At 37.2% G+C, this 23,382-nt stretch overlaps 1 long non-coding RNA gene across 2 annotated transcripts; it reads left to right on the top strand.

Annotated features, from left to right (window-relative positions):
- The first annotated feature begins 4,665 nt into the window (after positions 1 to 4,665).
- Positions 4,666 to 21,942, top strand: LOC104242722 (uncharacterized). 2 transcript variants are annotated; one of them, XR_011401141.1, is made up of 3 exons: positions 4,698 to 4,844; positions 12,401 to 12,483; positions 21,730 to 21,942. It is a non-coding gene; the product is annotated as an uncharacterized lncRNA (long non-coding RNA). The 2 variants fall into 2 exon arrangements; XR_715060.2 differs by lacking the exon at positions 21,730 to 21,942 and having other exon boundaries at positions 4,666 to 4,844; positions 12,401 to 12,707.
- The last annotated feature ends 1,440 nt before the right edge of the window (positions 21,943 to 23,382 follow it).

Below are 23,382 nucleotides of genomic sequence, written 5' to 3'. Positions count from 1 at the left end.
TATTTGATAATAGGCTAGATTCATGTAGTTTGGCGACTATTTATGCCCCAACTTGACTATGCTTCACCATTCTAGGAAGGTTAAATGACGATAAATTGGCTCTAATTATGAATTTCATATTTTGTAGGAGCATGTTGTGCTTATGAGGACTTAGGACAGTGTTTGGAGCTAAATTAAAGCAAGGGAAGCCCTTCAGAGTTGAGTACGTGTGAAAGAAGAAAGAAAAGAAGAGAGAAAATGCTGATCCACTCTAGCGCGGGCCAAGCGCGGCCACGCTAGAGCAGAAAAACGGGACAGTGCACTTTGCCATATGCGCGACCACTAGCGCGGTTCGAGCGCGGCCGCGCTAGTCACTCCGGAGCGCAGAAAGTTCAGGGGTAAGCTTGGAAGTTTGTGGGTAATTCCACTTAACCTATAAGAGGTCCAGCTCGCCCAAAAAGAGATTATCAAGGTTTTTATAGCCTTGTTAAAGGCAAGGAGGATAATTCGACATCAAGTTCTACCTTTGATGTGGCCAAGCTTATGCACGAGGAGATGTTTACACGATGTTCGGTGAAGAGGTATGGTTTCTTTTTCCCCTCACTAGTCACTAGGTTTTGCAGGGCAGCTCGGGTACCGGAAAATTTGAATGTCGATGGAATAGTGCCGAGAGAGGGAAAGTTTCGAGTAGGCAAGGTGACTACTGGAAAGGAACCTGTGGCACCTGGTGGTGATGATAGTGCTGACTCCGATGAATCTGAGGAAGGAGAGGATGAGCAGGAGGCAGTAAGGGCCGAGTCACCCGCCCATGAGCAAATTGCAGAGGCTGTAGGACCATCTAGGGTTGGTCGAGTTACAGGGTTAGCAACTTTAGAGCGGGAGTTGGCAGGGTTGCGTACCTCGGTCGATGACTTAAGTACGCATGTTGATACGGTGGCCACCCAGCAGGTTAAATCTGAGAAGAAAATATTGAGCTGGCTGCGAGCTTTGGGCGGTGCATGTCATCTAGACCCGGGGACGGTCTTCGATCAAGATTGATCAATCAAGGAAGTTCCTTTACCTCATTGTTCTTTATTTTGTATCCCTTGAGGACATATCTTCTTTTCAAGTGTGGGGTGGGGGATACTTCAATGTATGTGTATATATGTAAGAACTTGATTGTTTTATGTTTTCTTTGTTGTTGTGGTTTTGAGTAGCTGTCGAATTAGGTAAGTCGACTTGTCCCGACGACATATCTCTTTCGACGGGGTTCTTGAGGGTCTAAGTCGACGAGAAAATCTCTAAAAAAACCCAGAAATATATTGGACTCTTCCTGATGACGGATCTTTTGGACAGTTTTCTTGAGGAAAGTAAGTCTAAATAAAATACCAATTTTTTTTTCTATTTTAGGTAGTTCAGTAACTCCCCCATGGTTTTTTTGGGCCGCGGTTCTTTTCCAAGGGTTTTGCTTGAACCGGGTGTAGTTAGTTTTTGTTTATTTTGTTTCTAGTTTTTAGTTGGTACTTATGGGTGATGAGCTGAAATAGGAAGAGAAGCCCTTTGCGTTGGTACACCTGAACACAGCAGACACTAGAGTGTGATGCTTAGTCTCAGTTGATTCTTGTTAGAGTTCCTTAATTTGTATGTTTGTAACTGACTTGAGTACTCAAACGAGAGTGTTTTGATAAGCCAATCTGGAGTGAATCATATTCCATGTGTGTGTGAGTTGTATTGTATTCTATGCTCTGCATTTGATACTTAGAACTTGCCATGTGTGTTTGCAAAGCGAAATAATAGCTTTATTCAGTCTTAAAAGTGATATAGGCATTTCTTTGTTAAGCCAGATATATAAAGTAGACCCACCTAAATGAGATACATCGTAGTTAACCCCGTTGAGCCTATGAGCCTGTTTCTTTGGCAACCACATTACAAACCTTACCCAAGTGTTTGAATAGCCCATCTGTTTGAACCCCTTTACCTCCCATGAGCACTTGAATGGTTATGAAATATGCAAAATTTAAAGTGTGAGGTGGTGGTTTGGTTTTCGAGTGGAACCAAAGAAATAGAGAAAGAAAAAAAAGGGTTCAGTGCTTTGAAAAATGAAAGAATAAGTGCCACTAAAAAAGAGAAAAGAAAATAAGTAAATGTAATCCTTGATAAGTGGTGACTTGATACAATTGCACCTAAATGAGTTTGGGGTATTATCAATGAAAGTGTGGTAGAATGTCTGGTCTGACATAAGTATGGTTCTGAATGCAAAAGTGATTGTATTAAAAGTGCTTAGGGAGGTTAGTCATTATATCCAAATATATCTTACCCGTCCCTTAGCTTACATTACAACCAAATGAAGTCCTAATTGATCTTAGACTGAATGAGCTCGATTAGTAGAGTAGTACACTACGGGCAAGCCTATGGTGCATCTTTGTGGCATATGAATGTTCTTTCTGAGAGTGAGTGAATTTTATCTATCTAAGTTCCTAATTGTTCTTAATATTATTATTTGTGGAACTACTCTCTTGTGTGATGTGAGGGCATTTGATTCACGAAGGAAAGGTAAGTCTTGACCTCTGTATAGAGTAATTTGAGTAAGTATGAATATTGCACGGCACGAGAGAGTCGACTCTTGAGGCAACGATGTTACACCACTAGACGCAACTTTGGTGATATGTTCTTGGTGTGATACTTAGGGAAAAGCTTAGTGAGGGAACCTTTATAGAGTATGGTGGATTGCTCGAGGACTAGCAATGATTTAAGTGTGGGGTGTTAATAATAGACTAGATTCATGTAGTTTGGCGACTATTTATTCCCCAACTTGAGTATGCTTTACCGTTCTAGGAAGGTTAAATGATGATAAATTGGCTCTAATTGTGAATTTCATGTTTTGCATGAGCAAGTTGTGCTTATGAGGACTTAGGATAGTGTTTGGAGCTAAATTAAAGCAAGGGAAACCCCTCGGAGTTGAGTACGTGTGAAAGAAGAAAGAAAAGAAAAGAGAAAATGCCGATCGACTCTAGCGCGACCGCGCTAGAGCAGAAAAATGGGATAGTGCACTTTGCCATATGCGCGGCCACTAGCGCGGCCGCACTAGTCACTCCGGAGCTCAGAAAGTTCAGGGGTAAACTTGGAAGTTCGGGGGTGATTCCACTTAACATATAAGAGGTCCAGCTCGCCCAAAAAGAGATTATCAAGGTTTTTATAGCTTTGTTGAAGGCAAGAAGAGGTAAGAGGCAAGGAGGATAATTCGACATCGCGTTCTGCCTTTCTTCCTTTTGTATTTATCATTCATGATGAATTTTGTTGTTGTTATTATAAACACGATTATGAGTAGCTAATTATTTAGTCTAAGGTTTTGATGGAACATGTTGAGGGCTGAACTTCTTGTTATGTTAATATAGTTTGCCCAATTTAATCTCTATTTGTGCAACTACATTCTTGTTGTAGTTAATTGATAGGATCCTCAATTAGCTGTGCCTATTTAGTATGTATTACTCGGGAGATAGTGCATATTTAGGTAGTTATTGAAAAACATCACTCCCAAAGTATATGAGGAATCAATAACCGAGGATTTAAAGGTAGGATTAGGGATAACGAAACATTGGGTGCGATCTAAGTGAGCTGTAATAAAAGCCAGCTAGCGTAAATCGAGTGAGTGCGTCTAGTAAATTGTCGTAATTACTCGAGAGAGATTTACGGTAGTAAGAGTGCTCATGATCAATAGATATGATTAGGCAAATCTATGCGAAACATAACAGGAAGGGATCCTTTCAATAGGGGAAATCACAACCTTAGATCCTTCTCTTATTTGTTTACAATTCAGTCATAGTTAGCTTTTAGTTTACTTAATTTTATTTAGTTATAGTTAGTAGAATTATCACCAAGTGTTATTCAAAATATCTGGGAAGTTGATTACGGAGAATTCAGTGAGTTTGACAAAAGTAATTGGTAGGTTAATTCCTTGTGGCATTCGACTCTGGGCTAAATACTCAGATTATATTTGCAACAACTGCTTATCTTTTTTATAAGGCATAGTTGGGCATGATCAATATTCTCTTCACTTATACTGTTAGGGTTTTTAGGAACATATTCCTTATAAATAAAAAGAGACACAATAATCGGGGACATGTGATATTCATTTGTAAAATACACTTTAACTTTAAATAGAGAATTGGATCTTATTGCTAGCATTCAAAAATAACTTTTTCACTAAGATTCATGTTCATACTTTTCCTCTGGATTTGAGAATAACCTGGCCAAAGGTGATGGATATAAACTCAATAGATCCAACTACAAGTTTTTGAGTTATATACAGTTATACACCTGCACGATGTGAAAAATATTTAAGCAGTCAGATTATTTATTTAAAAAAAAAATTAAACATAAATTTTTATAATAAGCATTAATTGGTAATTCTTTTTCCATTAATTCCTATAAGGGCTTTATTTTTGTCTTTTGTAATTAGAGAGTTGGTTTAAAAATTGAGAAGCTATTATTGGAGGTGGAATTATTAGAAGAAAATATGCGTGTAGGGATTCGAGGGAGCTACTTTGATCTTTTTCCTAATGTTTTTAATAGTAAAAATGACATTTTTTCCTCTTTCTGTAATCGATTTGAGGAACCAGAGGTTTAGGCGAGGGTTTTGAGGTAATTCAAATTTCAAAAAAAGACGAAACTATATACGACGTCGTACTCGTAAAAAAAGAAAAAGTTATTGAGGCCCATCCATAGATGGAGTAAGGCTTGCGTTAAAAGTTTAGTTTCCGGAGGTATAAGAGTTTAGGGCAGAACTTGTAGTTTTTTGCCGGTGATAATGTTGGTCTTTTACCATATATTTGCTGCTCTTAAAGGTTGAATCTCTGGGAACAAGCATTATGATTGCATATAGAAAGGTAATATTCTTTTTAGAGTATTATTCATTTTTAGCTCACCTGCTTCTTCATTGTCTTTGTCATGAGCGCTTATGGGAGATAATTGGGGTTGTTTTGCTCTAATTTTCTCAGTATGATCATATATGTCGCACAATGCACAAATTCGAGAAAGTTAAAACAATATTGATCCTATATTTTCGCTCAATTCTTAGGAATAATATTATACATGTTGATTTTGTGCAGAGATGAGATCTCATAGTCACAGATATTATATATTTTCTTTGAATATTTTTTTCCACGCTTCTGCTTATTTAGGGGATGCGTGTGCCCTGCTCCCTTTTTCTATTTGTTCTTCAGGGAATCTAGGGATAAAACAATTAGGAAATTATTGAATTTTGGTTCCAATTTTCTTTTTACCGAATTCCGATGGATTAGCTTTGTAGTCGTTGCTTTCTTAATATTGTTCTAAACACATTCTTTTAGAACAACCCACTTTGTTAATAGAGTTAATATTATCGATCACTGATCCATCGGATAATTTCGCTAATCTAACAGTTTTCAATTAATGAATATGTGCTTTTAAATTTATAGACAATTACTAAACCAATTCTTTTTGGTTTCCAGCAATAGAACATGTGTTAGGTTAACTAATATATTTTTGGTTATGCATAAGACAACATTGTATATTCTAGGATGGTCCACTTGACGAATTATGTAGAGTTTTGAAAGACTTTCTCCAATCTATGGTGATTTGCATTGTGTTTTATTTCTCTTGGTGGTGGAAGCATATAAGCTATAGTATATAGAGTTTTTTTTTTTTAATTGTGAACTCAAATTTTGAATGAGTCACTTTTTAAACTAATTTCTTAGAAATATGTTAAATTTAACATAGCATTGCTAGCCGAATGATGTGATTTATCCCTTGAGAGAAATCTACTCACGCCAGGGAATTGCTTCTCCATATCTTTTCAGTAAGATTATGTGATTGATAACAAACAAACTTAGCTGAACATTAAAATCTTTGTATAAAAATGAGCAATTCTGGATAAAGAACTTTTCCTTTTACTGCTCATATAATGCCTATTAGATTATAAAGTTCTATTTGGTTGAAATTCACTTCCTTTGAAAATTAATAGTCCTACTATTTTGCTCTATTCTGTGTTTACAAGACTAATGACTACTGAAAATAGAAAAAAGAATTCGAATTGTGTTGAACTTAAAAACACATCATCTCTAATCATTATTATTCAGCTGCCTTATTTTAGAGACAAGTACAAAAACAAACAATCGTTTGATATTTTTCTCCTTCGTATTATTTTCTATTTCTCACCTTGCAGAAATTTTGAAGATGCTTAATTATTCATTTGAGGAAAAGGAAAGGAGCACTGACGCAAATAGCCTCTTAAAATTAACAACAAATTAATCTCCATAATGGACTTTATAGAACTTCTACTATGTAAAATTTCAACAATTTTTTTTTTTAATGAACTCACAAGTTCTTGCGAGAAGTGTTCATTTTGGGAAAGGAACATTTGTCACCATTTTTTATTTATTAATTGATACTATTCTTTGATTCTTCGAAGCAAAAGCGGGCAGGTCAAGCTTCACTTTTATTTGTAATCTCTCCCCCCACCTGCCAAAAGAAGAAAATTAGAAAGATGCCAATGGTCTTTTTGACAATGATCTTTTTTTTTTTTTTTGCTAATAATCAGTCAAGTGTATTATATTATTGTATTTGATTGGTCTTAACTTTTTTTGACCAGTTTTAGCTCTTTAGATATTCGTCTATCAATGACAATTTTAAAGCTCTTTAGATATCCATTACTTAGTTTGGAATAGTTCTTTGAACCATATTCACAACTCTTCACTTCACAGAGTGTGAATGGAGCATTCACTTTCATTCAAGTGATGAAGGTTGTAACATAATTCGGGCCAGGCTCTTTGTCTTTGATCAGATTCACCTTTATTTTGTTATCAATTTAATCTAATTTGCTAAAAAAAATTATTTTGTTAAAGAATAAAAAATTGTGTCCAAATGTTAATTTGATTTATAGCTCATAAGTTATACATCAAGAACATGGTTGGTTGTTCCTGTATTATTATCATTTTAACATATGATTGGCATGGAGGTCCGTTTTAGGAACATCAATGTTGGTGTTATATCCTATATATTCATGCCGGGAAATAGAGTTCCATGTAACTAGATATTGAATCAGAGTGTGCTATCTTTTCCTATTTTTTCTTATTGCTCTTCACCTAACAATTTTTCATATAATTTTTTTGGAATATACTTTAAGTTTGTATTTCATGTACATGTTTTATCTGAAAGTACAAATGGTGGATTGATCTACCATCTTGGCATATTTGGTAAGGACTAATTCACTTGGCCACTTGGTTAGTGTTGTTGCGGAAGCCAAATGTATATAGTGTGAATAAGTCACAACTACTATACCAAAAATTATGACAGCCACCAAATAATAAATAAGACAATAAAACAACAATAAAGGGAACACCAGAATTTACGAGGTTCGGCTAATTTTGCCTACTCCTCGGACACAACCAATATTTTATTTCACTCCAAAAATACAAGTGAAATAATACTAAAGAGAGAAGATACAAATGCCTTAAACAGATGAGAAGGCAAATGAGAGGTGTGTTTCAATCCTAAACATTAGGCCTTCTTTTATAGGGGAAAAATCCCCCCAAACTTAACTCCCAACCAATGTGGGACTTTGGCATTTTGCCAAACTTCAACAAATCTCCACCTTGGCAAAATTCCACATTTTCAATTCTCTCTCAATAACAAATTTTGGTTGTGTCTTCATCTTCAATCTTCAGTGTTCAACAATGTTGATCAAATCCAAACAATGTTGAAACTTGACCGCAGTCACCACCTTTGTCAGCATATCAGCAGGATTCTCTGTAGTATGAATTTTCTTCACCGTGACTCCACCTTCTTCTATGATTTCTCGTACGAAATGATACCGAACATCAATGTGCTTCGTCCTTGCATGATAAACTTGGTTCTTCGCTAATTGAATAGCACTTTGACTATCACAAAAAATTGTGATACCTTTTTGTTCAACACCAAGCTCCTTTAGCAATCCTTGAAGCCAAATTGCCTCTTTCACAGCATCTGTAATAGCCATGTACTCTGCCTCTGTTGTAGACAAAGCAATTGTTGACTGCAAAGTAGACTTCCAACTAACTGGTGCCTTTGCAAAAGTAAACACATAACCAGTAGTTGATCTTCGTTTGTCCATATCACCCGCAAAATCTGAGTCACAATATCCAACTACAGACTGATTGTCTTCCTGCTCAAAAACTAACCCGACATCTACAGTATTATGAATATACCGTAGAATCCACTTCACAGCTTGCCAATGCTCCTTCCCTGGATTGTGCATATATCTGCTAATAACTCCAACAGCTTGTGAAATGTCAGGCCTTGTGCAAACCATTGCATACATCAAGCTACCAACAACATTTGCGTATGGTACCTTTGACATATACTCTCGTTCAGCTTCATCCATTGGCGACATAATAGTACTTAGCTTAAAATGGGAAGCAAGTGGAGTACTAACTGGCTTAGTCTTGTCATCTATGCCAAAACGTTGAAGTACTCTCTTCAAATATTCCTTTTGAGATAAACAGAGTTTCTTTGAACGTCTATCTCTAATTATCTCCATGCCAAGAATTTTCTTTGCCTCACCCAAATCCTTCATCTCGAACTCCTTCTTCAGTTGAATCTTCAACTTATCAATTTCTTCCAAATTCTTGGAAGCTATCAACATATCATCAACATATAGGAGAAGATATACAAAGGAACCATCTTTAAGCTTGTGCAAATACACACAATGATCGTATTTGCTTCTCTTGTACCCTTGCCGCAACATAAACTCGTCAAATCGCTTGTACCATTGTCTAGAAGATTGTTTCAATCCGTACAACGATTTTTCAAGTTTGCACACCATATTTTCTTTTCCAGCAACTTTGAATCCTTCTGGCTGAGTCATGTAGATTTCCTCCTCCAAGTTTCCATGTAAAAACGCAGTTTTTACATCCATCTGAACTAGTTCCAAATCCAATTGTGCTACCAAAGCCAACATAATTCTAATGGAGGAATGTTTTACAACTGGAGAAAACACTTCATTGTAATCAATTCCCTCCTTTTGAGCATATCCTTTGGCCACCAATCTTGCTTTGTAGCGAACATCTAATTGGTTAGGAAATCCTTCTTTCTTTGCAAATACCCATTTGCACCCAATTGCTTTCTTTCCCTTCGGGAGATTGGCCAATCTCCATGTATGATTCTGATGAAGGGACTGTATTTCATCATTCATGGAAATCCTCCACTTATCTTCTTCTGAACTTTGGACAGCGTCTTTATAAGTAGTAGGAACATCATCAGCTACAATTGAGGTTGCACAAGCAACCGTCTCTATGAGACGAACAGGTTTCGTTATTGTTCTTTTTGGCCTGCTGGTTGCTATTGATTCAAGTTGTTGTTGAGATTCCTGAGTTGGAATCTCCTCTACTGGCTCTCCTTCCAGAGGGTAATCTTCATTTGTTTCCTCCTCTGCTTCTTGTGTAGGAAAAATAAATTTTCCCTCAAACTCCACCTGCTTAGAAGCACCTTCATTTTGTTTGGTATCTTCTGTTACCTTATTTACCATAGCAAATTCATCAAAGGTAACATCTCTGCTGAATATTACTTTCTTTGTCATAGGACACCATAAGCGATATCCTTTGACTCCAGAAGTAATTCCCATAAAAATAGCCTTCTTTGCCCTTGGATCCAATTTTGACTCCGTCACATGATAATATGCAGTTGAGCCAAACACGTGCAAAGAGTTATAATCTACAGCAGGTTTTCCGTACCATTTTTCAAATGGTGTTTTGCCATCAATAGCAGCAGATGGTAGACGATTAATGAGGTGGCATGCATATGTAATTGCCTCAGCCCAAAATTCTTTGCCCAAGCCAGCATTGGACAACATACACCGTACCTTCTCCAGCAAGGTCCGGTTCATACGTTCTGCCACTCCATTCTGTTGTGGTGTATGTCTAACAGTGAAGTGTCGGACGATGCCATCATTTTCACAGACCTTATTGAAATGATCATTTTTGTATTCACCTCCATTGTCTGTGCGAATACACTTGATCCTCCTGCCTGTTTGATTCTCCACCATCGTCTTCCATTTGAGAAAAATTCCCAGCACTTCATCTTTGTTTTTCATTGTATACACCCACACTCTTCGAGAAAAATCATCAACAAAGGTTACAAAATAGTGCTTCCCACCCAATGAAGGTGTTTTGGAAGGACCCCAAACATCAGAGTGTACATAATCCAAAATGCCTTTAGTATTATGGATCGCTGTACCAAATTTAACCCTTGTCTGTTTCCCTTTGACACAATGCTCACAAAACTCCAAGTTGCAAGCCTTTACTCCTTTTAACAATCCTTGATCTGATAGAGTTTTCAAGGATTTTCCTCCAGCATGTCCCAAGCGCATGTGCCATAGCTTGGTTGCTTCTGCCTCTTTGTCGTCACTGGATGTCACTGTCGCTGTCCCAATAACTGTACTGCCACGATAGCGATACATATTATTATTCTTCCGATTAGCCTTCATTACCACTAGTGCACCGGAGCATACTCTCATCACTCCATTTTCTGCAATGATTTTGAACCCTTTTGATTCTAGGGCTCCCACAGAGATGAGATTCTTCTTCAAATCCGGTACATATCGAACATCTATCAATGTTCTGATCATTCCATCATGGTTCCTTAATCGTATTGAACCAATGCCATATGAGGTAAGAGGGCTGTTATCCGCTGTGTGGATGACTCCATATTCTCCTTCTTGAAATTCCATGAACCAGTCCCTGTTGGGACACATATGATAGCTACAAGCCGAGTCCATCAACCATATGTCTGATGATGTTGATGACTCTGTTGTAACTAATGAGAAGTCTGAATCATCACAATCAGCTACATTTGAATCCATAATGGCCTTTCCATTGTTATGTTTGGCCTTATTCTTCAACTTCGGACAGTCTTTCTTCCAGTGCCCTTTTTCTCGACAAAAGGCACATTCATCTTTGCTGGGTCTGGATCTTGACTTGGATCTTCCCTTCTTTGTCCTCGTTTGATTTTGAGGACGACCCCTCACAAATAGTGTTTCTCCTTCTCCGCCCTTCTGTTTTTCTCGCTTTCTTTGTTCATAGCTGTACAAAGCTGAACAAACTTCTCTGAGAGAAATTTCGTCATTTCCATGGAGTAGAGTAGTTTCAAGGTGCTCGTACTCATCAGGAAGTGACGCCAACAACATTAAGGCCAAGTCACCATCATCATAAGTTGTATCCATATTTTGCAAATCTGTGACCAACTTATTGAAACTGGTGATATGTTCATTCATCGTGGTACCAGGAACATAGGTGAAGTGAAACAGTCTCTTCTTCATGTACAATTTATTTTGACTGTTTTTCTTCAAAAATTTATCCTCCAGTGCTTTCCATAATTTACTTGCAGAAGTTTCCTTTGTGTATGGATATTTCTGCTCTCTAGCAAGGTAGGATCGAATGGTACCGCAAGCAACACGGTTGATAATTCTCCAATCTTCTTCTCCAATAACATCTGGTTTCTTTTCTTCAATGGCCAGATCTAACCCTTGTTGAAAAAGGACATCTAGAACCTCGCCTTGCCACATCCCAAAATGTCCGGACCCGTCAAAAATTTCTACCGCAAATTTCGCATTTGACACAATTCTTGTCATAAGCGAAGATGCCAATGATGACGTATTGTTGACACTTGATGTAGATTCTTCTTGTTTATTGTCCCCCATATTTGACACAAATATTATTTAATAGCTGACGACACAAATCAAGATTATTTCCTTTCTGATGTAGAAGATCAGACTAAGCTGCAACTACAGAGCATACTCAGACAGAACCTTGACTCAGTTACCAAGATAAATCTTTTCTGATGTGGAAGATCAGACTATGCTGCAACCACAGAGCATACTTAGACAGTACCTTGGCTCTGATACCAATTGTTGCGGAAGCCAAATGTATATAGTGTGAATAAGTCACAACTACTATACCAAAAATTATGACAGCCACCAAATAATAAATAAGACAATAAAACAACAATAAAGGGAACACCAGAATTTACGAGGTTCGGCTAATTTTGCCTACTCCTCGGACACAACCAATATTTTATTTCACTCCAAAAATACAAGTGAAATAATACTAAAGAGAGAAGATACAAATGCCTTAAACAGATGAGAAGGCAAATGAGAGGTGTGTTTCAATCCTAAACATTAGGCCTTCTTTTATAGGGGAAAAATCCCCCCCAAACTTAACTCCCAACCAATGTGGGACTTTGGCATTTTGCCAAACTTCAACAAATCTCCACCTTGGCAAAATTCCACATTTTCAATTCTCTCTCAATAACAAATTTTGGTTGTGTCTTCATCTTCAATCTTCAGTGTTCAACAATGTTGATCAAATCCAAACAATGTTGAAACTTGACCGCAGTCACCACCTTTGTCAGCATATTTTTTTTTTGTTTGCAGATTAAACTCTCAAGCAGAACTAAGAGCAAAATTTACTTGTCGTGGTTGCAGAAAACTAAGCTCCTCCTCCATCGCTTTAATCGGTAATGGCTATGAACTACCTCATTTGCTTCGTTTGATCCCTCAACAGACCGTTCCCTATATGTTTATGTTTATCTTTCTTGAAATAGCCAATGTTGAATTGTGCATATATTGTGTTTAGTTTTATTTATTTCATCATCTTTAAGTTGTAGTTATTCACATGCTTCAATTGATTCTAACATGCGAGTAGAAAGAGTTCTCCTATAATATATGTTGTCTTTATTTATTTTTTTGCAAGCTATTTATTTAATTGTTTGTTTCCAATTAGTTTTATTCCAATCAAAACTTTGATGTGTTAGGGTGTAATGATGTGTTTTTTTTATGATTACATTTGTGTATCTTCAGTATCTTGATTATAAGAAATTTAATTTATTTAGGGGCTAAATTTTATCTCTGTCATACCATTTCGCTGACAGATGATTAGTGCATTACTTCTTTATCAGTTTTCCTTAAGTAATGGACTTTAAATTAAACGGTTGATAAAGAAGTTACTTTTGCAGGAGCTTTCTGGTATTTTTTATGTATTACAGATTTATAAAAAAATTCTAAAGTTATGATATTATTACCCAGCTCAACCAGTTCAAGCAAGCATTTATAATGACGGGGCCTCTTATCCGACCCATGACCACCTCCCTGTGACAGGACCATCTCCACTCTCCTAGCCACATTGGCCGCCTCCTGGAAAGATATCTCACTCCTAGTCTTCCTAGCCATCTGAAGACAAATCGGCTGAATAATACCATCAATAAACTTCCTCACCCTCTGTCTCTCGGTAGGTAGTATGACAAGAGCATGACGAGCTAAGTCGATGAACCTGGTCTCATACTAGGTAACAGTCATGGAACCCTGCCGGAGGCACTCAAACTGCCTTCGATAGGCCTCTCTCTAAGTAATGAGGAGAAACTTCTCCAGAAATAGCTGTGTAAACTGCTCCCAAGTCAAGGCTGGCGATCCTGCTGGTCTAGCTAAGCAATAATCCCTTCACCAAGTCTTGGCGGATCCAGACAAGCGAAACGTAGCAAAATCGACACCGTTGGTCTCAACAATACTCATGTTCCTGAGAACCTCGTGGCAGTTGTCTAGGTAATCCTGGGGATCCTCACCAGATGCACCGCTGAAAGTAGAAGTAAAGAGCTTGGTGAACCTATTCAGCCTCCACAAAGCATCGGCAGACATAGCTGCTCTATCGCTGGTCAGAGTTACCACACCTGGCTGAACTACTCCAACTGATTGAACCGCTGGAGTCTGAATCTGGGGAGCGACTTGCTCCGAAGTGCAAGTAGCAGGAGTCTGGGCCCCTCCTCCAGCCTGAGAGACAGCTGGTGCTACAGGAAGCAAGCCTGCCCCGGTGACACTCTCCATGAGGCCCACTAATCGGACCAGAGCATCCTGAAGAATTGGAGTAGCAATAAACCCCTCTGGGACCTGAGCTGGGCCCACCGGAACTGCTGGGGCCGGAACCTCCTCATCAAAATCAACCTAACGCTTCATCACTTGTGCTGTTGCTCGAGGCTGAGCTCTGCCCCTACCTCGGCCTCTAGCACGGCTTCGGCCTCGCCCTCTGCCCCTCGTGGAAGCTGCTGCTGGGGGCTTGGGCTGCTGAGCGGTGGATGAGGAAGAGTGTGTTCTCGCCATCTGCGAAAGAACAGAGTAGAAATTCAATTAGCATTGAGAAACAAACCGCACGACAAGAAGAACGAATGTGAAGTTTTTCCTAACCCTGTAGCCTCTAGGGGATAAATACAGACGTCTCCGTACCGATCACTCAGACTCTAGTGAGCTTGTCTGTGAATTGTGAGACCTATGTAACCTAGAGCTCTGATACCAACTTGTCACGACTCGGATTTCCCACCCTCGGGAGTCGTGATGGCGCCTACTCATAGAAGTTAGGCAAGCCACGAAATGCGGAAAATTCAACCTCTTTCATTTTAGCCTTTTTAACCAATTAAATTAGCAGGTAATCAGCATTTAATTAATGATGAAATATGAAATTTAAGCGGAAGATTTAGATAATATTATACCAAAACCGATACGAATAAAAATCCAACATGTATCTCTACCCAGAAACTGGTATCACAACATTCACGGACTGTCTAGGAATGCTACATACAAGTGTCTGAAAAAGGAAATATAGTTTGTCTCGGATACAAAAGAAAACAGAACATCTAAATGGATAAAAGAGACACCGGGCCTGCGGACGCCTGCAGGGCTACCTCGGTGTCTCGGTGGACTGAAGGCTGGCTTCCCTACCGCTGCTGACCAAGTGCTGCTCCTGTATCTGCACATAAGTGCTGAGTGTAGCATCAGCACAACCGACCCCGTATGCTGGTAAGTGTCTGGCCTAACCCCGACGAGGTAGTGACGAGGCTAGGACCAGATTCCAGATAAATCTGTGCAGTTATGTATATATATACAACAGAAAGATAGACAGAAACAAACAATTAAAACTGGGGAGGGGAAACATGCTTCGGGGAATAACAGATAAGACAGAATCTCAATAAAATTATAAGGAAACCAAAATTTAACTTCTAACAAGGATAAGGAAAATAAAGGCAAATTTCACTTTCAGTTTCCATCTTGTTGCAGCGTGCAACCCGATCCCATTTCTCATATCATGTGGTAGGCGTACAACCCGCTCCCATTTTATTAAATCTCGTGGTAGGCGTACCACCGGCTCCCATTTCATCAAACCTCGTGGTAGGCGTACCACCTGCTCCCATTTCATCTTATCTGGTGGTGGGCGTACCACCCGCTCCCATTTCAACATATCTTGTGGTAGGCGTATCATCCGCTCCCATTTCATCATATCTTGTGGTATGCGTACCATCCGCTCCCATTTACAAGCCAGCACAAATTCATAAGGAATCCCGGCGAGGGAACAAAAGCAATATAATAACTTCCCAGCAAGGGAGCAACAACATCGAAACAATCATCCCGACAAGGGAGAATCAGCTATAACCAATCCTAACTCAACTTCTACTTAGCTCAATTAATACCAATACTCAATCATAAATAAAATCCACGAGAAGAAACTAAATCTTTGCTCAATATCGAGAATCATCAATTAAAGCATCTGTAGTAACATTTAAGAACACAACAACTATCAATTTAAGACTCACGGTCATGCTCGACTCCAACGTATAGATACCCGTCACTATGCATATACGTCGTACTCAACAAGAAGTAATTAACAAATAGGATTCAACTCCTAATCCCTCAAGCTAAGGTTAGACCGAACACTTACATTGATGCCTCAAACACAACTCAAGTTTCAATTATAGCTTTACTCCTTGATTCCTCCGCCAATTCGCTTGTATCTAGCCACAAGTTACTTAATTACATCAATAAACGCTAAATGAATCAATTTAAATGCATGAAAATGAGTTTTCCAAAGTTTTACCCAAAAAGTCAAAATCGCCCGCGGGCCCACGTGGTCAAAACCCGAGGTTCGAACCAAAACCCGATTACCCATTCCCCCACGAGCTCAATTATGTAATTTGTTTTGAAATCGGACCTCAAATCGAGGTCTAAATCCCCAATTTTTGGAAAACCTAGGTTCTACCCAAAACACCCAATTTCCCCCATGAAAATCATTGATTTGAAGTTGAAATCATGTTAATGATTGAAGAAACTAGTTAAAACGACTTACAATTGATTTGAAAAAGAAAGGTTGTTTGAAAAATCGCCTTTTATGTTTATGGGGTTTTGAAAAATAAAAATAACATGAAAATCTCGTCTATTTATACCCCTCTCAGACCCTCTGTGCGGACCGCACAAAATGGACTGCGGCCGCACAGCCCTTCCTGAGGATACTGCAGTCCAATGCTCCTGTGTGGACTGCACAAAGTCGACTGCGGCCGCACAGCCCTACACCGCGCACCGCACAAGGTCGACCGTGGACCGCACTGGCGGGTTCAGAGGCCTGCAACTTCTGGTTTTAAGCCTAAAACATCCCGGAACCTATCCGAAACTCACCTGAGCCCTCGGAACTCCAAACCAAGTGCACAAAAAACCTCAAAAACATCCGACGGACTTATTCGTGTAATCAAATCATTAAGATAACATCATGAGCATCAAATTAAATTTTGAGATCAATAAAATTTTCTCAAAACTTCTTTAAACATAAATTTTGCGATTTAAATCCGAATCATGTCATATGACATCCGTATTTCACCAAATTTCACAGAAATGTCTTAAATCATATATAAGACCTGTACCGGATGTCGGAACCAAAATACGGGCCCGATACCACCATGTTTTATGCAAATTTCATTTCAAATTTCTTTAAACAATTTCGGAAAATAATTTTCTTTAAAAAGTCCGTTTCTCGGGATTGGGACCTCGGAATCCGATTCCGGGCATACGCCCAAGTCCCATATTTTCCTACGGACCTTCCAGGACCGTCAAATCATGGGTCCGGGTCCGTTTACCCAAAATGTTGACCGAAGTCAAATTTATTCATTTACAGTCAAAACTTATCATTTTTCACAAATTTTCACATTTAAGCTTTCCGGCTACACGCCCAGACTGTGCACGCAAATCGAGGTGGTGCTAAGAGAGGTTTTTAAGGCCTCGGAACGTAGAATTTCATTGTAACACAAGTACCCTTACTACCCCTCCATCCCCCTCCCCCTCCCCCTCCCCGCAAAAAAAAAAAAATTTTGCTATTTCAAATTTCTGTTTTTTCATTTTTTTGCACCACCCACCCCAACCCCCACCCCCCGCACAAAAAAAATTACTTTTTTTTTAAATTTAAATTTCTATTTTTTTTCGTTTTACTGCCTCCCCCCCTGCCCCCTCCCCCTCCCCCCGGAAAAAAAATTAAATATATTTTCAGTTTTAATTTTTATTTATCGGTTTAAAGGCTCAAAATTTTACAAGTTCCAAAATTATGAGTTCAGAGGTTTATGTATTTGGAAATTTACGGGTTTAGCGAAATCATAAAGTTTACGGGTTCGAAATTCGGTTTTGAAAGTTTAGCGGTTCGAAAGTTTATGAAATTTGTGGGTCCGGAAGGTTGTTGGTTTGAAAGTTTATGGCTTCATGTTTATTATATCTAAATTATATATGAATACTCTTGAGAAGTCATTTTCCTTAATTTGCGTATTAAACACCGAAAAATGAATAAGATTACTATTTATTTTTCAAGAAAATATTTTCTTGAAAAACATTTTCCGTTATACCAAACACACCCTAGCTTTTGAGAACCTTTTGTGCACAGCCTTGGTAATATTACTATTTGTTGCAACTACACAATTGTACGGTTGCTTTAAAAACTTCATAGTGGAAAATGTTTGACATCTAAACTATCACTAGCATAATTCCAACAATAGCAGAGGTTTCGACCCCCACCCTCACTCCCACCCCCCCAAAAAAAGGAGGAAAAAATGAAGATAAAACTTTGACTGACTTGACAAAACTCTTTATACATAAAAAGTGACAATTGAAGCTTATGTTAACTAGTTCGCGCATATTTTGGCACATAATAAAAATGAAGACGGAAAATTAAAATTTTATCATTCTCAATAGTTTATTTGATGCAAGTGTGACGGACATGGAAGAATTTTAGCTCATGAATTAAATTATCGTTTACAAAATAAAATGGAATTATTAAAAGTAAGAAAATCTTTAAGAAATAGACATTGGACCTAATTCAATTGCAAAAGCTAGCTCAATAGGTGAAGATTACCCAAGATCATATGAAGAGACCAATAATGTTTTTCATAGTCAATGTGGGAATACAACACCTGCCGAACACTTAGAATTGGAGGCATGGACAATATAAGATGGAGGTCAAACATCGAGTAAACTATAAATTTGTATACATCGAAATCGGAGGGTCCAATTTCTCGTCATTAAGGCATTTCAGAAAATCATCTCGAGACCTCGATGTTGTGGTCGAGCTCCCTTCCTCGAGGTTCGTTGGCACCCGACCTAACGATTGGTTGCGGTCATGATGGGAATGGGGAGTTCCCTAGGCATGCAGCTAGTACTGGCAGAGCCTGGTGCCATCTAGTTGTCTCATCCCCATATTTTTATAATTAATGCTTTTGTACTATGTTGGGATTCCCCTCCTATATAAAGGGGGTCCTTGACATTTTGTAAACTCTCTGTTGCTCCAGTTGCTCCATAAGAAATATAGAAGAACATTCTCTTTGCTCTCTCATAACTAACCTATCAGTTTGATTATAGCTCTCTCCTTATCCTTATTTCGCCTCTAAATCTCATATACTTAGCATTAACTGCTTAACAAACTAGCATAAAAATAGATCACGTATTTTTAGAGTCCCATCAACAAATTTAATTGTTATTGTAAGCACACGTGATTTTTGCCCTATATGAGAATTACTCCCAAAAAATTCAAAAATAAAATGATTTTTCTTTGGTGTGCAATTTTGTGATATTTTGTGATATTTTGAAGAATTATTTGTATTTGTCTGTGCGTGTTTATTCGCTAAATTAATAAAAAATACAAAAATATGTCGCATTTTGCATGTAGGATTTAATTCTACAATTGTTAGTAATTAAAATTGTTTTACAAAAATTAAAAATTACAAAAATAGGCATCGTTTGCATTTTTAGCATTTAATGTCCAAATATACAATTTTATGCTTAATTAATACTTAATTGTGCGTTAATTGTTATTGGGAGTTAATTTGCGCCTTTATAACTTAATTTAGTTCTTAATAATAGTTTAAGTATTTTTATAATTTAGTTTTAGAAAAATAAAAGAAGAAAAGAGAGCGAAAATATAAAGAAAGTCGGAATTGGGCCTCTTCTTCAATTTCAAGCTATAGGCCCAAAAAATGGCCCAATCTTCCCTACGACCCAGTCCATTTCGAACTGGGTCGACCCAGTCCATAACCCAAAAGACCCAAACCCCTTTGTCTTACATTTTACAACACAAAACAAAAGAAAAAAGAAGAAAAAACCCTAAAAAGACTAAGAAGTCATCCGCCCCCCTCCTATCTTCTTCTTCTTCCTCAAGTTTCTCCAAGGTCATCCATGGTTTCCCCCTCAAAGCTCAACCATGGCTGCCCAACGTCACACTCACACACGCACAACCCCTCGTCGGACCACCCAAATCGACCCCCGTCCGCCATTAAAACCAAACGACCACCTTCAAACTTCGACATCCATGGTTGTCCCCCCCCCTTGTTTCTTCGTCGTCTTCTTCACCACGTCCAGTCATGGACGACTTCAAACAGCCCCAAGCAGCCATGAACGAGCAGCCATGACGAGCAGCAATGACTCCCAGCAGCTACACCATCTTCGTCGCGTCCAAACAACCATCGTCGCAGCTGTTTCTGCGTCATCCATGTCGCTGCTGCTGCGTCCTTTTCTCTTCGCCATTGCTGCTGTTTTTGTCCTCCATTGCTGCTGTTTTTTGTCCTCCATTGTTGCTGCTTTTTGTCCTCCATTGTTGCTGCGTTTCCACTGCTCCATCGACGACGAACAGCTCGTCGACCTTCACCAAACATGCTTGCCGCTGCTGCTGTTTTTTGCCTTCATCTTCTCTTCGTCTTCGTCGTCATTTGTTCGAGCTTTGGTCGAGGCTCGGACAGATTTGTTTACAATCAAAGTTCTTCGTTGATTCATCTTCGGTTAGTTGTTTTTGAGTTTTATTTTGTCCATATTTCGTTTTTATATTTCTCGAAGTTAAAATCGTTAAAGAATTCAATTCTTGTTTTGTTCGTTGTTCATCGTTGAAATCATTTTTCTAGTTTGTTCATGTTCATGTGCTTTGTTAAATTAATTTTCAGATTTCAAAATAGAAGTTTAATTAGTTGTTTTCATATTCATTTCATGTTTGTATTATTGTTTAAGTGAATATTTGTTAGTTTGATGTTTGTTAGATTCAAATTGAAATTTAATTAACTATTTCTTCAATTTGTTTCATGTGTTTATGTATTGTTGGAAATTGTTAATATTGTTAAGTTCAAGCTTAAGTTCATAATTGTTTATTCGTCAATCTTGTTATTTGTCTAAAAAGAATTTAGTTGTGTTAAAGGAAATATATTGATTTAATCGTTTAATCCGTCATGTTTGTTGTGTTAAAATAGATTCATTCATGTTCATACTTTGTTTGGATGATCTTGAATCCGAATTTTGTATAGTTTGATTTCTTGTTTACCATTTGTGATTATTTCTTGAATTTGTCTCATAAAGTTTAATATAGGAATTGTTGTTGTAATGTTGTTAGAGTAGTTGATTTTAAGTTCAATATTATTGAATTTAGAAATCAAAATATACTTGTTTGTTGTTGTTGTTGAATCCGAAAATAGGATTGTTTGTTGCTAAAATATTGTTCAATCAAATTTTAGTTGTTCTTTGTTGTTCAATTTGTGTTCATGTGATTTGTTGTTGAAATGTTGTTGAAATCATGTTCATGTGCTTTGTTGTTGAAATGTTGTTAAAATCGTGTTCATGTGATATTGTTGTTATGATGTTCATCCGTGTTCATATTGTTGTTTGAACATTGTTAGAAATTGATCATATTGTCTATATTTTGGTTAAGTTTGATTAATTGATGTGTTATAGCTGATGGGTAGTTTGGTAAATTTGTAGTACGTTCAGGGGTAGTTTGGTAATTTCAGTAAGGTCGGAGGGGGTAGTTTAGGAATTGTACATTTTGAAATTGTTTATTTGAAGCATGGGGGACAAAATGAAATGGGGTGGGTTGTGATATAGTTGTTTAATATAAAGGGGGGACAAGATTTAATTTAAAGGGGGAATCTTGCATTATTTTAAATGAAGCATGGGGGACAAAATATAATGGGGTGGTGTGATATGTTTATTTAATGTAATGGGGATGAGTGGAAAGATAATGGGTTGGGTAGAGAAAAAGTATGGATTTTAATTAATTGAAAGGTTTATGGGATGAGTTATAAGATGAAGTCTTGAACACAAGACAAAGGAGAAAGAACAGAAATAGGGAGAGAGATACGAAAAAAAAAATACACACACAGATAGAGAAAAAAAACGGACAGAGAATAGAAGAGAGAAAAATTCCGAAAAATATTTAAGCTTTCAAAATAAAAATAAAAGCTAAAAAATCTACTGCTTTCTTTCTTTGTTTGAAATTAGTATTAATGGTTGTTGTTTCATTTAAAGCTTAAAGCTTTTGTTTTTGGGATTACTACTCCACCGGTCTGTACTGGGTTGTTACTGTTGCTGGGCAGTTGTTGATGTTGTACTGTTATTACTGCCGCTGATTCTCATCTTCATTTTCTTGCTTCCAATATCAGGTACATATCTGTAAATTCATGTCATGAAAAGCTTCAACATGGCAAGTAAATGAAGTTTGGAATTATAAGGATGTCTTCTACTCATTTAAATTTTATTAGTTTAAGTTTCAATTTTGTTTTAGTTGGTTAATATAGTATTATACTTGACATGATAAATTGTTAACTAATTAACCTTCTGGAGTAGTAAATTCCACGATAATCTTATATGTTTTGAGGACTAGTGATGATATTTACTGTTTGAATTGTTGAGATAGGGAACATTGCAGAAAATTGGCCATTAATTAAATCATGTGATATTGTTAGCTAAGTAAAGAATAGTACGGAAATACCCAGAAATTACATTACTAGCTTATTTTGTCAAATATCCAATTTTGTTTAAGGCTAGATGATGTCGTCTTATTAAATCAATTGGTAGATTAGTTCTCTTTCTTAATAACAAATGGCATAGTTATTTTAGGAACGCGATCAACTCATTTCTTTTAATGTATGAAATAATGTCGATGATTTTTTACAAAATATAGAGTTAGTGTTTGCAAATATTCGCGTAGGCAGAGAATAAGAATTGGTTTATTTATCTCAAACTCAATCTTCGTAATCAAAAATTAACTAAATAATTATAACTTTGGACTAAAAACAAGTATATGAAAAGGATATGGGATTTATAAGCACGAATTGCAACATTTTATGTCAAGGATATGTAGAAATAGAGTTCGCATTAAATATAACAATGAAAATTCTTCAGAAACTATTAATTTGTCTATCAAGTTAATTCTTTTTCCAGTTTTATATGCGATTCGATTTTTGGATATATTAATGTTGTATCCACGATAAAAATGGTAGTATTTTTAGTTACATGTTGTTTGTTTCTTTTTCATATCATTAATTCTTTAAAATTTGAATAGTTTTGAGGTATATAATTCATACGCGTAAAATAAGACTTGTAGCAACGCCTAATAAATTTTGAATTCTTTGTCAAAGAAATTTGTTGGCATCCCAATCGGTGATTCTCCATGACTCTTACATTTAAAAATAGATGGATGCAATAAACATTTGTAGAGAATTTATATTACTGTCAAGAATATTTGCATAATTAAGGATGCGTTCGCGTGACTTGATTATACTTCTAAAGGCAATTCGGATTATGCGTTCGTGCAATTTCGAGCAAATTTTTATTAAAAAGAGATTCGTCGGGGAATATTAAATTAATTTTATAAAACCCGAGATGTGTGGTTCACTATTTAAGAAAGGCGAATGTTCTTAATTTTATTTTTAAACACAATTTCGAAAAAAAATGATTATTTTTATAATAAATATATTATCAATATCATTGTGTACACGTACGCGTGACACAATTTCTCACGTAAAAAAAATATATAATATATAAAACGAATACACGTACGCGTGATTCGATTCGAAGAAGGGTCTTTAATTATAAACAATCTAAACAGAAGCGGTAACAAAATCATGCAATAAAAATGTAAAATCGAGATAATTAAGCCAAGAATAAAAACAGTTAAGCGACCGTGCTAGAACCACGGAATTCGGAAATGCCTAACACCTTCTTCCGGATTAACAGAATTCCTTACTCAGGATTTCTGGTTCGCAGAATAATAAACAGAGTCATATTCTCCTCGATTCAGGGATTAAAATTGG

This window comes from Nicotiana sylvestris, chromosome 7 (genome assembly GCF_000393655.2).
Source record: "Nicotiana sylvestris chromosome 7, ASM39365v2, whole genome shotgun sequence".
NCBI lineage: Eukaryota > Viridiplantae > Streptophyta > Magnoliopsida > Solanales > Solanaceae > Nicotiana > Nicotiana sylvestris.
The sequence above is the reverse complement of the archived record's forward strand: the minus strand, read 5'-3'. Positions and strand labels throughout refer to the sequence as shown.